Genomic DNA, 13,171 nt, shown 5'->3' on the forward strand with positions numbered 1-13,171 from the left:
AGAAGAGCAGCTGTGATAAGGAGTTACCATGATAGACGCCTCGCTTAATTTTTACACTTGCCAGCTTTTTGCCATGAGCCTCCAGTTCCGTCTTCAATTTGGTCATTGACATCTTGATGAATGCCACAAGAGCAGGGTGAACACTGTACATACTGAGGCACTCAAGTATCCAACTATGGGAAAATCGAGTCATAGGCCTTTTTGTAGTCAATCTAAGCCATGGCAAAATTGGTATGCCTTCTCCTGCTGTCTTGACAGACCGTCCGATCCGCCAGTAACTGATGTTTGGCTCCTTGGGTGTTGCAGCCATTTCCTTTCTGAGCACTGGTCATATAGTGATTCATGTGCTCTTCCAGTTTGTCTGCAACTATTCCTGAGAGCAGTTTCCAGGTGGTGGGCAAGCACGTTATTGATCGATAGTTCTTGGGAATCGGCCCTTGCTTTGGATCTTTTATCAGAAGTACAGTTCGTCCTTTGGTCAGCCATTGCGGATGGTCGCCTTCTATATATATATATATATATATATATATATATATATATATATATATATATATATATATATATATATATATGTATATATATATACATGTATATATCTATATATATCTATATATATATATCTATATATTATTATAAATATATATATATTTCTCAAAGCTATGGATCTGTCATTCCAGCTATAACAAAAGCTGATTATTTTATTGATGCGGCCACGCGTTACAATGCCTCTGTTAAGAAATATTTTTTGTAAGGTTCAATTACTATATCTGGTGTCAAGGCCAATTATTCTACTGCGAACAATTATATTGTCTCCATATTGCTGTATTCAACGTTTTGATGAATAGCTTCTGGTGGGACAGTAACTGTTTATACACGCACATCTATGTAAGATTATTTTATTATTGATTTTACATATTCAGTATTTTTATTGCGTTTTCTCAGTTTGTATTAATTATATCATTACCAAATCATCTTTTAATATAATCGTAGAAAAACAGATTTAATTTTGCAATTATTGGTTAATTATTTCACACTTACATGTAAATATTTTTATAGCCATTTCATTTTCTTTGAAATTTATTTTACCTGCAAGAAACATTTTCCTTATGCTATGAAGTTTAAAAGTTCTTTGACAAAGCTTGAAAACATGTACAGCCGTTTTTATTTTCTTTCCTAATTTATTTCGATTGCACAAACACTTTTCTCATGATGTATGGCTTGAAAGTTAGAATGGCAAATGTTGTTATATGTTAAATACAAATCAATTTTCTGAACGAAGACTTTTTATTACCCAGGTAACGCTGGGTAACACAGCTAGTATATATATATATATATATATATATATATATATATATATATATATATATATATATATATATATATATATATATATATATATATATATATACTATATATATATACATAGTAGTTTATTGACAATACTTTCATTTCAAAAATAGAAATGTTTTTTCAAATTAGGCTATACAACAATAGTAAAACAAAAAAAAAACAACAAAAATGGCAACAGTTAGCCATTGAAATTGAGTAAAAAGTTTGACAAATAGTTTTTAAGATAATTTTCTATGCCAAGTGAACGGATAATGGGTGGAAGATTGTTAACGCAGCTGGCTATAATGTATTCAGATTAGCTGTTAGTGAGTAAATAGCATATATAAATAGCAATATAGCATAATAAATAGCAATATAGTAATCAGACATTTGTTTACATGAATTTTCATTTTTGTTTTCTATCATATTTACAGTCACAGCCAGTCAGTCATCACCCTCTCCACCACTTCAAACTTTGCCCAAAACAACTAGATTTGTGACAAAACAAACTAAAGTCACCTCTGTCACCACAAATTATGTTCTAACTACAAACTCTTCTTATGCTAAAAGCACCGAATCTACCATGCATTCCTCCATAACCACGAATAATCATTCTGTATCAGCACTTTCTTACACACCAACAAGTCAAGAAACTTTAAAGAATAAAGCTCAAACTGCACTAATAAGCTGTGGTGTGGCATTGCTTCTGATTGGAGGAACAGTTGCAGCAGGGATTGTAGCAAGGAGAAAACTGCAAAAGTAAGTTAGCTTTGACTTTGAAAGCTGTGAAGATTGGCATAAAAAACTAAATCATGAGTGTACAGAACCGTTCTTAGCAGTTCGGGAACAATTTTTAGCTGCCTTCGGCTTTTTTGAGGACATTGCTTTTAAACTTCATTTCCAATATTTTGATATTTTCAATTATTTATAGAAACATGAGTTTATATAACCATATTCTTTTGCAAGTTTATTTAGCCTTTTATTTTAGAGTGAACTTTTATTGAATGTTTCTGATAGATTGCCTCAAAGTTAGTACTCAGAAAACTGAACATGGTTCATTACAAATGTATCAAAATGGAGAAAAATTTAAAGCAAAGGTATGACTCCGCAATGATCAAGTTACAAAGACAGTTCAAATGACAAATTTCAAGACCATTTACTGCTAAGTGTCAGATTAAAAATGATAATACAGTCTAAACAAGAACAAATCAAAATTGCTTTTCCCTAATGTTTTGCACAAGTTTCTACATAAAATACCAAGATCTCACAAGTTTATACTAAAAAATATTCTATCAATCACCTGCCTAATTAGTTGCATCGCTTGTATAGAGTAGCGACAAGGCAATAACAACAGGGTTGTGAAGTTTGTCAAGCAATAAAGTTTTACAGTCACTTGAAATCATCAATAGTCAAAAGTTCAAAAGTTCAAAAGTGGGGTAACCCTCCATTGCTTACTTCAGTTGTTATGGATAGCATAAATGTTTAAACATTGGAAAATGGTTGTACAGATGTGTAGGTGTAGATAAATTAGTTGTACCACTACACATCTGCATACATATAACTGTGTACATGTACATGTATACATGCACAAGTTGGTGTACACGTATATGTATACATGCACAAGATGGTGTACACGTATATGTACACCAACTTTGTGCATGCATGAGGCACAAGCATTAAGCAGAAACCAGTGTGCATAGTAATGATGCTTATGCGCAATACTGCCCAAATCCTGCACATTTACAAGAAAATCACAAAACGCCGTAGATTGGAATCCTTCTTCAAAACGGCTCAATTGGGACATAGTTGAACACGATGTGCTTATTATGTTTACACTTTTACGCAACCTCATGCGTCGATTATTTTCCTAAATAGACTTCACGCAATCAATAAAAGAATGTCTATTTTGGTATAATTGTAATGCTGTCTGTCACTTTGAGCACTGATATCTCAAAACCTAGCTTAAAAATTAGTTTAATTTTTTACCTTATCTCGAAGGAGTACATATCATCATCTGATAAACATGAAGAGCCTGTTGGTCACTTGTGATAGTCAAACAATGCTGCAGAAATTGTTCAAGCCATTTGGCAGGAATTATGAAGCACGTGATCAGATTACGACTAATCAATGGGCTGATGATTGGACCGAGCTGAAACGGAGCTATAAAGTAGCGAGCATCTACATTTGATAAGGGCTTTCTGGCAGAACCCGAAATGTTTTCATAAACTAGTGCTACAAGGCGTTTTATTCTGAGCTTTTTATTGGCTTTTCAATTTACGTGATTACGTCACATTTCAAAACAATAGCCACATCGAGATGAGTACGTCATCGAAATAAAGAGATTCCAACCTACAACTTTTTTGTGATGGCTGCAATAAACTGTTTGTTTTTGAGCATTTAAGAGCTTGTAATCACATTTCCACATATTTTGCACCTACAACACAGCAGAGTAACACATGGTGAACCTTTTGATACTAAAAAACTGTAACGTGATCTTTTTTGCAAGTCACCTTTTAAAAAAATATAGAATGAATCTCAATCTACCATTTTTGGAGACAGATTTAGATCACAGTCATCAGACTGTTCTTGATGAGTATGAAATATCATGACATGAACATCTTAAACAAAAAAACTAAAAAGTTCACTGATTCGGAATGATGATTGCAAACTTGTGTTGACTTACACTGAACCAGACCCTAGCAGCATACTTAACTCAATTCTTAGTTGTCATGACACAAATTTTCCAATTTTTCCAAACCATCTACAGATTGTATCAACAGCCCTCTTTTATAATAAAGCTGTAGCAAGCCTGGCATCAGGTTGCAAAAATTGGCCTAATAACAGACATTTCTAAGCTCCAACATGAAAATGTCAAGTTATTTTTAACTCAAAGAGGGATGATTAACTTTTAATATGCATTTTAACAATTACCATATATTTTATTGTAGGACTAAATACAGTGATCATGATCATGTGGAGACAATTGAACAACAGTCGGGTAGTAGTATGAAAAATATTATGTTTGGTATTTTTTGAAAACGGTAGTTGTATGCTTTATCAATTTCCACCTAATTTTGGCTTGTTTATCATGTTTAGGTAGTCAATTGAAAGTACCATGCAATTTGTATTATTTGTGCTAAATAATTTTTACAAAGCACTCAATGAAAAATTCATTGTTCTGTGTTTAAGTCGGCGTTCAAGGAAAAAAGTTGAATTCATTGAAAGTACCATGCAATTTGTATTATTCGTGCTAACTAGTTTTTACAAAGTACTCTATGAAAAATTCATTGTTCTGTGTTTAAGCTGGCGTTCAAGGAAAAAAATTGAATAATCATAAGAAATTGCTAATCACAAATTCACATAAATGTATGTTCTAGTTTATAGTTTTAATAATTGTACTACCAGCTGTCAAGTTACTCACCTTATTGATTTGACATACTAATTATATCATTCAGCCGGTTTAGAAATTTATGTGTTTTATGAATTTTAATGAAAGAACTTTGTAATATAGCCAACGATTTTAGTCTCTCACAAACATTATATACTAGTCATTGTTGGTGTCAAACTTTTCATCTATCACTTTTAACTAACCTATTCATAAAAGCTTTTTCATTACTTACTACCCTTAGAATATTGGAATATTGGAATTCTGTATTTCTGGTCTCAAAACTACATACTTGGTTTGTGATTAAAACTACTATTGTTTTGTTCTAGAAAGGGGAAGTAAAATCCAGGAAGCGGAAGTGAACTCTCTTGACCCCAAAGTGCCAACAATTAAAGGTAACTTTGTTTCAGTATACTCCTATTTGCATCAAGTATGAATTAACTCATAACTGCTATAGCTAAACTGTGAGATGTAAAACCATATCAATTTATGAGTATTATTGACAAACTTTAAAAAAATCTAGTTGATTCTGCTGTAATATAGTGTAATGATAGTACACTAGTCTGGCAAATGGTAACTCAGTAGTTTGATCCTAACTCTGGAATGTTATATATATAATACTAGCTGTACTACCCGGCATTGCCCAGGTAATAAAAAAGCCTTTGAACAGAAAATTTATTTGTATTTAACATATATAACAACATTTTCCATTCTAACATTCAAACTACATATCATAAGAGAAGTGTTTTGTGTAGTTGAAATAAATAAAGAGAGACAATAAAAACAAATGTAAAAGTTTTCAAACTTTTTCAAACAACTGTAACTTTTAAATTTCATACCATGAGGAAAATGTTATGTGCAGGTCAAATAAATTTAAAAAAAATAAAAGCAGCTATAAAAGGGTTTAAATGTGAAGGTGAAATAATTGGTAAGTAATACTGTAGCTAAATTAAGTCGGTTTTGCTACAATTATAATAAAAGATAACTCAGCAATGATACAATTGATACAAACTTTTAAAAAAATAAAAATCTTGAATATGTTGAATTAATAATATGAATTCTTGCATAGAAGTGTGTGTGTGTGTGTGCGTGCGTGCGCGTGTGCGCGTGTGCGCGTGTGCGCGTGTGCGCGTGTGCGCGTGTGCGCGTGTGCGCGTGTGCGCGTGTGCGCGTGCGTGCGTGTGGGTATAAAAAGGTTATTGTTCCACTAGAAGCTATCCATCAAAACTTTGAATACTGTAATGTACTTTGTATAGTGTGATGTACATATACACATAGCTGGGGCTGTATATAGCAACCATGGCATACCAAGTGATAGCAACCAATATCAAGGGGTTGTGATATTTATCTAGATTTCTCTATTAATATCTAAAAAATGATGCTGAATTTAAAAATCTAAACAGAATTTAGCTGGTTGTCATAGAAATAGAGATGCATCTCTAAGAAAATGTAGGCCTATTACTTAATTTTGCAGATATTAAATACGGCTTGGCAGCACCGCAAAATTGTGCACAGCCGTAGTACCATCAACAAATACTTTAGGAAAGAAGTAACAGTCACATATTGCATACCATCGGTCTCTATAAACTTCGATCTTGTAAATTGGAATCGTTAGTCTTATAACTAAACCCTATAAAATCAAATAATTATTCTTACAATTAGATATTGTCATAACTTATTAGAATCGTTAGAAAAATATCATCGTCATTTTTTTCCTTTCACTGCTTTGGACATCACAGTACTCATTATAAGTATCCAAAATGTCGGAGTCCAGTAAAACCGGCAAAAAGAAACAATTACTTTTCAGTACTGGTACGTTAATTATATATTGTATTGTCCTAAATCGTTACAATAGAAAAATAATCGTTAGAATAAATATCATCCCCATTCCCTTTACTTTCACTGCTTTGAACATCAGTTGGAACTCCAAAGTATTAATTATAAGTGTCCAAAATGTTAGAGTTCAGTAGAGTTGGCAAAAAAAACCATTACTTTTCAGTACTTCAACGTTAATTACAGAAACCTTTGGCAATTAGACAATGTGATAGACTGGTGAAATGTGCACGCTTTTTTTCGTGAAATGCGCACAAACTAATAGTTCTACTCTCTGTCGCACCGCCTTAACGGTGTTTCATTGACCGGTCTTAATTTTGATTAAAATAGGCTTGGCAAGTTTTTACAACGATTTTTGGCCAAATTAATTTGTCTATTTATGTATAATCCGATCAGACGGGTTGGTTTTAGGATATTGCGGTAACCTTTTAAAGACTAGGTAACATGTTTAAATAGGTTTATATGTGTTTTGTATCATTATTATACTTAAACGACTCAACAGAAAAATGGTTAAATTTGTTGAAGATGTTTCGGTACAAGGGTTTGGTCACGGCATTTGACGGATAATTTTTCAGGAGATGTGTGCACATATGCATTTATGATAGATCTCCCAAACAATCGCTTTGCTCGTGTTTGGTTGTGAGAATATATTTATATCTATCTATGTATTTCTCAAAGTTTTTCCTCAGCTGTCTGTCTTTTGGTATGCTCAGCTAATAGCTATTAAAATCTTGGAATTGAAATTCCTCGTTCTGATTAGATTGAACTCACAGAGATTGCACCTACAAAAAGTTTACTCACGCGCTCTACCTCTGAGCTATGCTAGACATACTGGATAAACGCATTACTATAAACCGGATAGCATATGCACATTCTGTATTGCAAATGATGTTTTATTTGAATCTCTATCAACTCTATCAACTCAATGAAACACGATGCTTTATCAGGCTTTTGTGAACTTCTATTTCCGCTTTTTTGTAAGGTTCAATTGCGAAACTTTGGTGAAGGTCAATACTTTTTACGCGGACAATTGTATTATCTTGAGTAGAAATGGTCTTTACATTCTCTCATCGTTCGGTCAGACAAAGACAGTCCAATATCTCATTTTTACATTTTCACCAGTGTCGAGAGGACCCAGTATTGTCCCACGACCAAACACGAGCAAAGCGAATGTTTGGGAACTTTAAGATAAATTCATATGTGCACACAACTCACGAAAGTTATTAATCAACGACCGTTCCAAACCCTTGTGCCGAAATATCATCAACAAATTTGATCATTTTTCTATGGAGTCGTTTTAGTATAATAACATACAAAACACATATGAACCTATTTAAGTATGTTACCAAGTCTTTGAAAGTGTAGACAATATCCTAAACTTTACCTATCTGATTGGTTAATTCATAACTAGACAGATTAATTGGGCCTAAAGTTGCCATTAAATCCTGACAAGCCTTTTTTAATCAAACTTATGACCGACCAACAAAACGCCGATAAAGCCGCGCGACAGAGAGTAGAACCATTAAGTTGTGCGCATTTCACGAGAAAAACGTGCACATTTCACCAGTCTGTGGCATTGTCCAATGGCCTAAGGTTTCTGTAATTGACGTAGAAGTATTGAAAAGTAATTGTTACGGTAATGAACAGTAATGCCGTTTTAATATCTTGCAAAAATATTTAATTATAAGAATAGTTATTCGATTTCATAAGATTTAATTATAAGAATAATAATTCAAATTTATAAGGTCGAAGTATATAGTGACCAATTGTGTGCAATATTTATCTTTGGTGTGCAAACATATAATCAATTTTCCTTCCATTATTGCTGTTTGTTGTACATAATAACACCCAGTGCATTACAGCTACCATTGTAGCTACAATCGCAGTTATCCTATTAAACTGCAGTACCATTTGACTGCTAATATTGCATTTCTCAACCAGCAGTACCCTTTCTTTTTTCCAATATCACTTTGGTCATGGGCTGTACGACAGGGAAATTTCTAGTTGTATATAGTTGTATATATGTAATATAATACATATATATATATATATATGTATATATATTTATCATGTATATATATGTATATATGTTTATCATGTATATATACATATATTGCACAGCAGCTTGCCATTTTACTTCTAATATTGCATTTCTCCTATTGTAGGGAGAGATATAAAAAATATCATCTTTTCCTTTCATTATTGCTGTTTGTTGTACATAATAACACCCAGTACATTACAGCTACCAATGCAGCTACCATTGCAGTTCTCCTATTTCATTGCACTGCCACTTGACTGTTAATATTGCATTTCTCAACCAACAGTACCCTTTTTTTCCATTATCACTATGGTCGTGGGCTGTATGACAGTAGAATTTGTAGTTTTATATATATATCTGACTATATACATGTAAATACATATAAACATATATTTATTATAAAATATAATTATACTGTGGTATATACGTATATATATATATAAATATATATATTATGTATATATTATATATATATTTATATATATTATGTATATATTATATATATATACGTATATACCACAGTATAATTATATTGCATATGGTATATATATATATAAATATATATATATATAAATATATATATTATGTATATATTATATATATATTTATATATATTATGTATATATTATATATATATATACCATATGCAATAGTATACATACTAAATATATGTATGTATACATGTTTTTTTTGCCAACTGCTAGAATGGTTGCAAATGCCGTGTAAAAAATGACTGTCATTTAGGCGGATGTTGCCTTACAAAAATCACTATATAACAAGTCAGCGTAACTTCCAATGATAAGACAGAGACATGTGTAGGTTTGACTGAAGGAGATTTTAAAACAAGATACAGAAATCATTAAACATCTTTCACTAATGCCAGTAAAAGAAACAGCACTGAGCTGAGCAAATATATCTGTTAACCTAAAAATAACAACAAAACATTTAACATAAAATGAAAAATCTTTAACAAAGCCTGGGCTTTAAAGAGGCAGTAAAAATGCCGACTTTGTAGTGGCAAGAAATATTACATTTTATGTGAGCAGGAGTTGTCTACCCTCAACCACAGTAACCAGATCGTAGCCACCTGCAGACAGCCAGGTAATTATGTTCTCAAAAAAGCCTGAGTTTTCTGTGAATTTTCTCTAAATGTCAGCATTAACTAAGGACATCATTCTGGCACTATGGGCTTCTGTCAGTTAGCGAGCTATTTTTTTAGTGAACGCACGCACCAGATGATTGTGGCAATGAACTAAATTTTGAAAACTAAATTCATACCACATGAAACAACTTGTAGTGAAGTGCTTTTAGTGGGAATTTCGGCACCCTTATTTTACCTATTATTCAAGACCAAAATTGCCTGCTTATTAATGAAATATTCATCTTATTTCTAAAAGGCAACAATATCCTGTTTCTCCTTCATAATCAAGCACTATTTTATACACAACAGTACCGGCTTGGCTATTGCCTTTTCATGTTTTAGCCTTCCTCCAAGTTATGGCTTTCTGCATACATGCATGCATTTTGGCCTTGCTCCTCGGTAGCTTGCTAGATTTTTTTGCGAAACGGTTGCTTATGTGTTTGCGTATAGATATATATATAAATTATATATTTATATATATATATATATAAATTTCAAAGTTTGTCGTCTGTGCTTCGGTATGTCCAGCGATAGCTATCAAAATTTTGGAATTATAATTTTGCATTCAGCTGGACCTAAAACCATAACTGCCATGAACAGCTTTCATTGTTTGTTCATAGGTAAATCAGACACTCTGATTCCGATTTTGCACTTAAAATCAAAACTGGTTTACTAACTTTCAAAATATTTATTGCTCTGAAAGCTTTATTATAGCGATTCAATATGGTTGTCACAACTGACACAACAAGCCTCGCCCATAAAAGTGACATAACCTAGCTTTTTAAAGACAGAAGTTGGAGATGTTTAGTCTGATCTAGAATTATATAGATGGATGTCTTAAAACCCATTATTATCTAAATTCAGCATACAAATTAATCTCAGTTTTTTTAATAAAGCAAATAAGCTATTTAACATTGCTTGTAGCTTGTTACGGAATGTTTAATAGGCTGAACACCAAGAAAAATGAGCTCAAAAAAGTGTGATTTTATCACAAGTTAGCGTTGTTATTGCTCTTTTTAGCTCTTTTTTCTCGGTGTTCAGCCGTTAAACATCTTGTAACAAGCTACAAGCAATGTTAAGCAGCTTATTTACCCTTCAGAAAAACACACAGACTATTTTTGAAGGCTGAATCAAGAGAATAATGGGTTTTGAGACACCCATCTTGATAGTTCTAGATAAACTAAACAACCCCAACGTCTGTCCTTTAAAAATCTAGGTTACGTCACATATTTATTGGTGGGGCTTATTGTGTCGATTGCAACACCGATATTGAATCGCTGTAAAACAAGCCTTCAAAAACAAAAATGGCTGAAAGTTAGTGGACCAGTTTTTATATTAAGTACCAAATCAGAATCAGCGTGTCTGATTTACCTATGAACAAACAATGAGAGCTGTTTGTGGAAGTTATGATTGAACTTACGGAAATTGTAACCGCAGGGTTGCAATCCAATTTTCTAACCATGAGACTTCGAAAGCTATGACAAATCATAGCTCTCACTATATAACGTTTAGACCCTCTTTCCGCTTTTACACCCAAAATGACGTATTAATTGATACATCGGGCCTACGCGTTACCATGCCCCTGTTAGAAAATAGTTATTTCCCTAATTCTGTCATTGGTAAGTAATAGCTAAATAGAGTTTTTTTTGCTACAATTACCATAAAAAGTTAATTTTTTTGCAACTATATGATTTTAATTTGATTCAGCGTTGGCATCACTGGGCAAAAATATCATATAGAGTGGTATAGAAAGCTATAGTAATAATCTAATGCAAAAATCTCCTGATGAAAATCATCAAAAATCTTTATGCGTACTGCATATTAAAAATTAGTAGCAAAACAGTGTGTTAACTTTGGAGACTATGGACACCTACAACAACTTTAGTGTATTTAGAAATAGTGGCCTGCAAGAAACTGTGTTATACAATGTACTACATGCAGTAAATATCTTGAGAAGTGCTTACCTTTGAGACAGATGTGTAACATAAACACTGATTTTAACTTAAATGAATATAGTTATCTAAATGTTTACTTGAAAAACGTTTTAGTATGTGTTTTACTAAACTTCAAACTTTTAACTAAAATTTTACCACATACTTGTTTGCGAATTCATTTTAACTATAATGAATAATGCTGAACTGAGATAGTGAGCAACATAAATATTTTTAGGTGTTGTGAGAGGTGTTTCAGCCACTAGAAATTCAACATTTTTGTTGTTTCGTTGTAATCAGTACACTAACAGCCAGACTTTTATTCTGAGAGAGAAAATTTTGTTGATATTGTATAGTGGAAAAAAAATTGCCCTGGTATGGCGAGACAAAAAAAACATTGTGTTTCTTAAATTAAAGCAAATACAGCCTATCTAATAGCTATAGCTCGACAGACAGAGAATGACAGACAACAACAGACTGAGGATAAATTTTAAGATTTATATTTATAGATATGAAAAAATAATACGGTGACATATATTTTGGTAAATATAATCAACTAGGGATTGTTAATTTAAGCCTTTAAATTTACAATAAAACTTGACTGTTACTCTAAATATAACTTTGTTGACAAATAGAAAAAGTTTGAACAAACATTCTGAGTAGTTTTTAACATACTCATTCAGTTTTATAAATCAGTTTATATGAAGCCAGCTCGTTTCCATATAGTTTTGTTAAACAGTTTTTGAGTAAATTTTAACAGAGTTTTATGCAATTTTTTTTCAAATTTAGCACCTTTAAAAAGACTGATACGGGTAGCAATACCAAAAAAGATATTGTTTTAATAAAAAATCTTGTAAAAAACTATGGAAGAACTTTGGTAAACATCGTAAACATGAACATGGTAAACAAGTAGGGTGTCTTCAATTTATATATTTTCAATAAAATGAGATTAAAGTATATTTACACTTATTGTACCTCATCTGTCTGTTGACTTTTGTTTGTTTTAGCAGAATCAACTACCCATCACATCGACACCAGTACTGAATATGGTCTTACTGGATCTTTTCAAGAACATGAAAATGTTACTGCTATTGAAAGGTAATAGAAGGTGTTAGCAAATAATAACCTTATCAGGAGTTATACCTTACCTCGATGTTATCTTGTCTAGCTACAAAATTCTATGTACATAACATCATAAATGTGATTACAAGTTTTTAATTTTTACTTTTTTGTTGAAACGCAAAAAAATGTGTTATAACAATAACTTAAGCATTAGAAGCCCTAATTATTATGCTGCAGGTAGTAGAACTCAACACTAGCTGCAAATAAAAATATGTAACTAATGCTATATTAAATAAAAGGCAAATATTCTATTCTTGGTGCCAATATTTTTTGTGAGTTATAATGTATTTGTTGATCACCAGCAAAGACTTATCTTAAAAGTATCAGGTTTTTAAATAAAAGTGCGTAATTACTAGTAAAGGTTTCAAAACGCGCAGTATGCCAAATACTCT

This window comes from Watersipora subatra, chromosome 2 (genome assembly GCF_963576615.1).
Source record: "Watersipora subatra chromosome 2, tzWatSuba1.1, whole genome shotgun sequence".
In the NCBI taxonomy this organism is placed as follows: Eukaryota; Metazoa; Bryozoa; class Gymnolaemata; order Cheilostomatida; family Watersiporidae; genus Watersipora; species Watersipora subatra.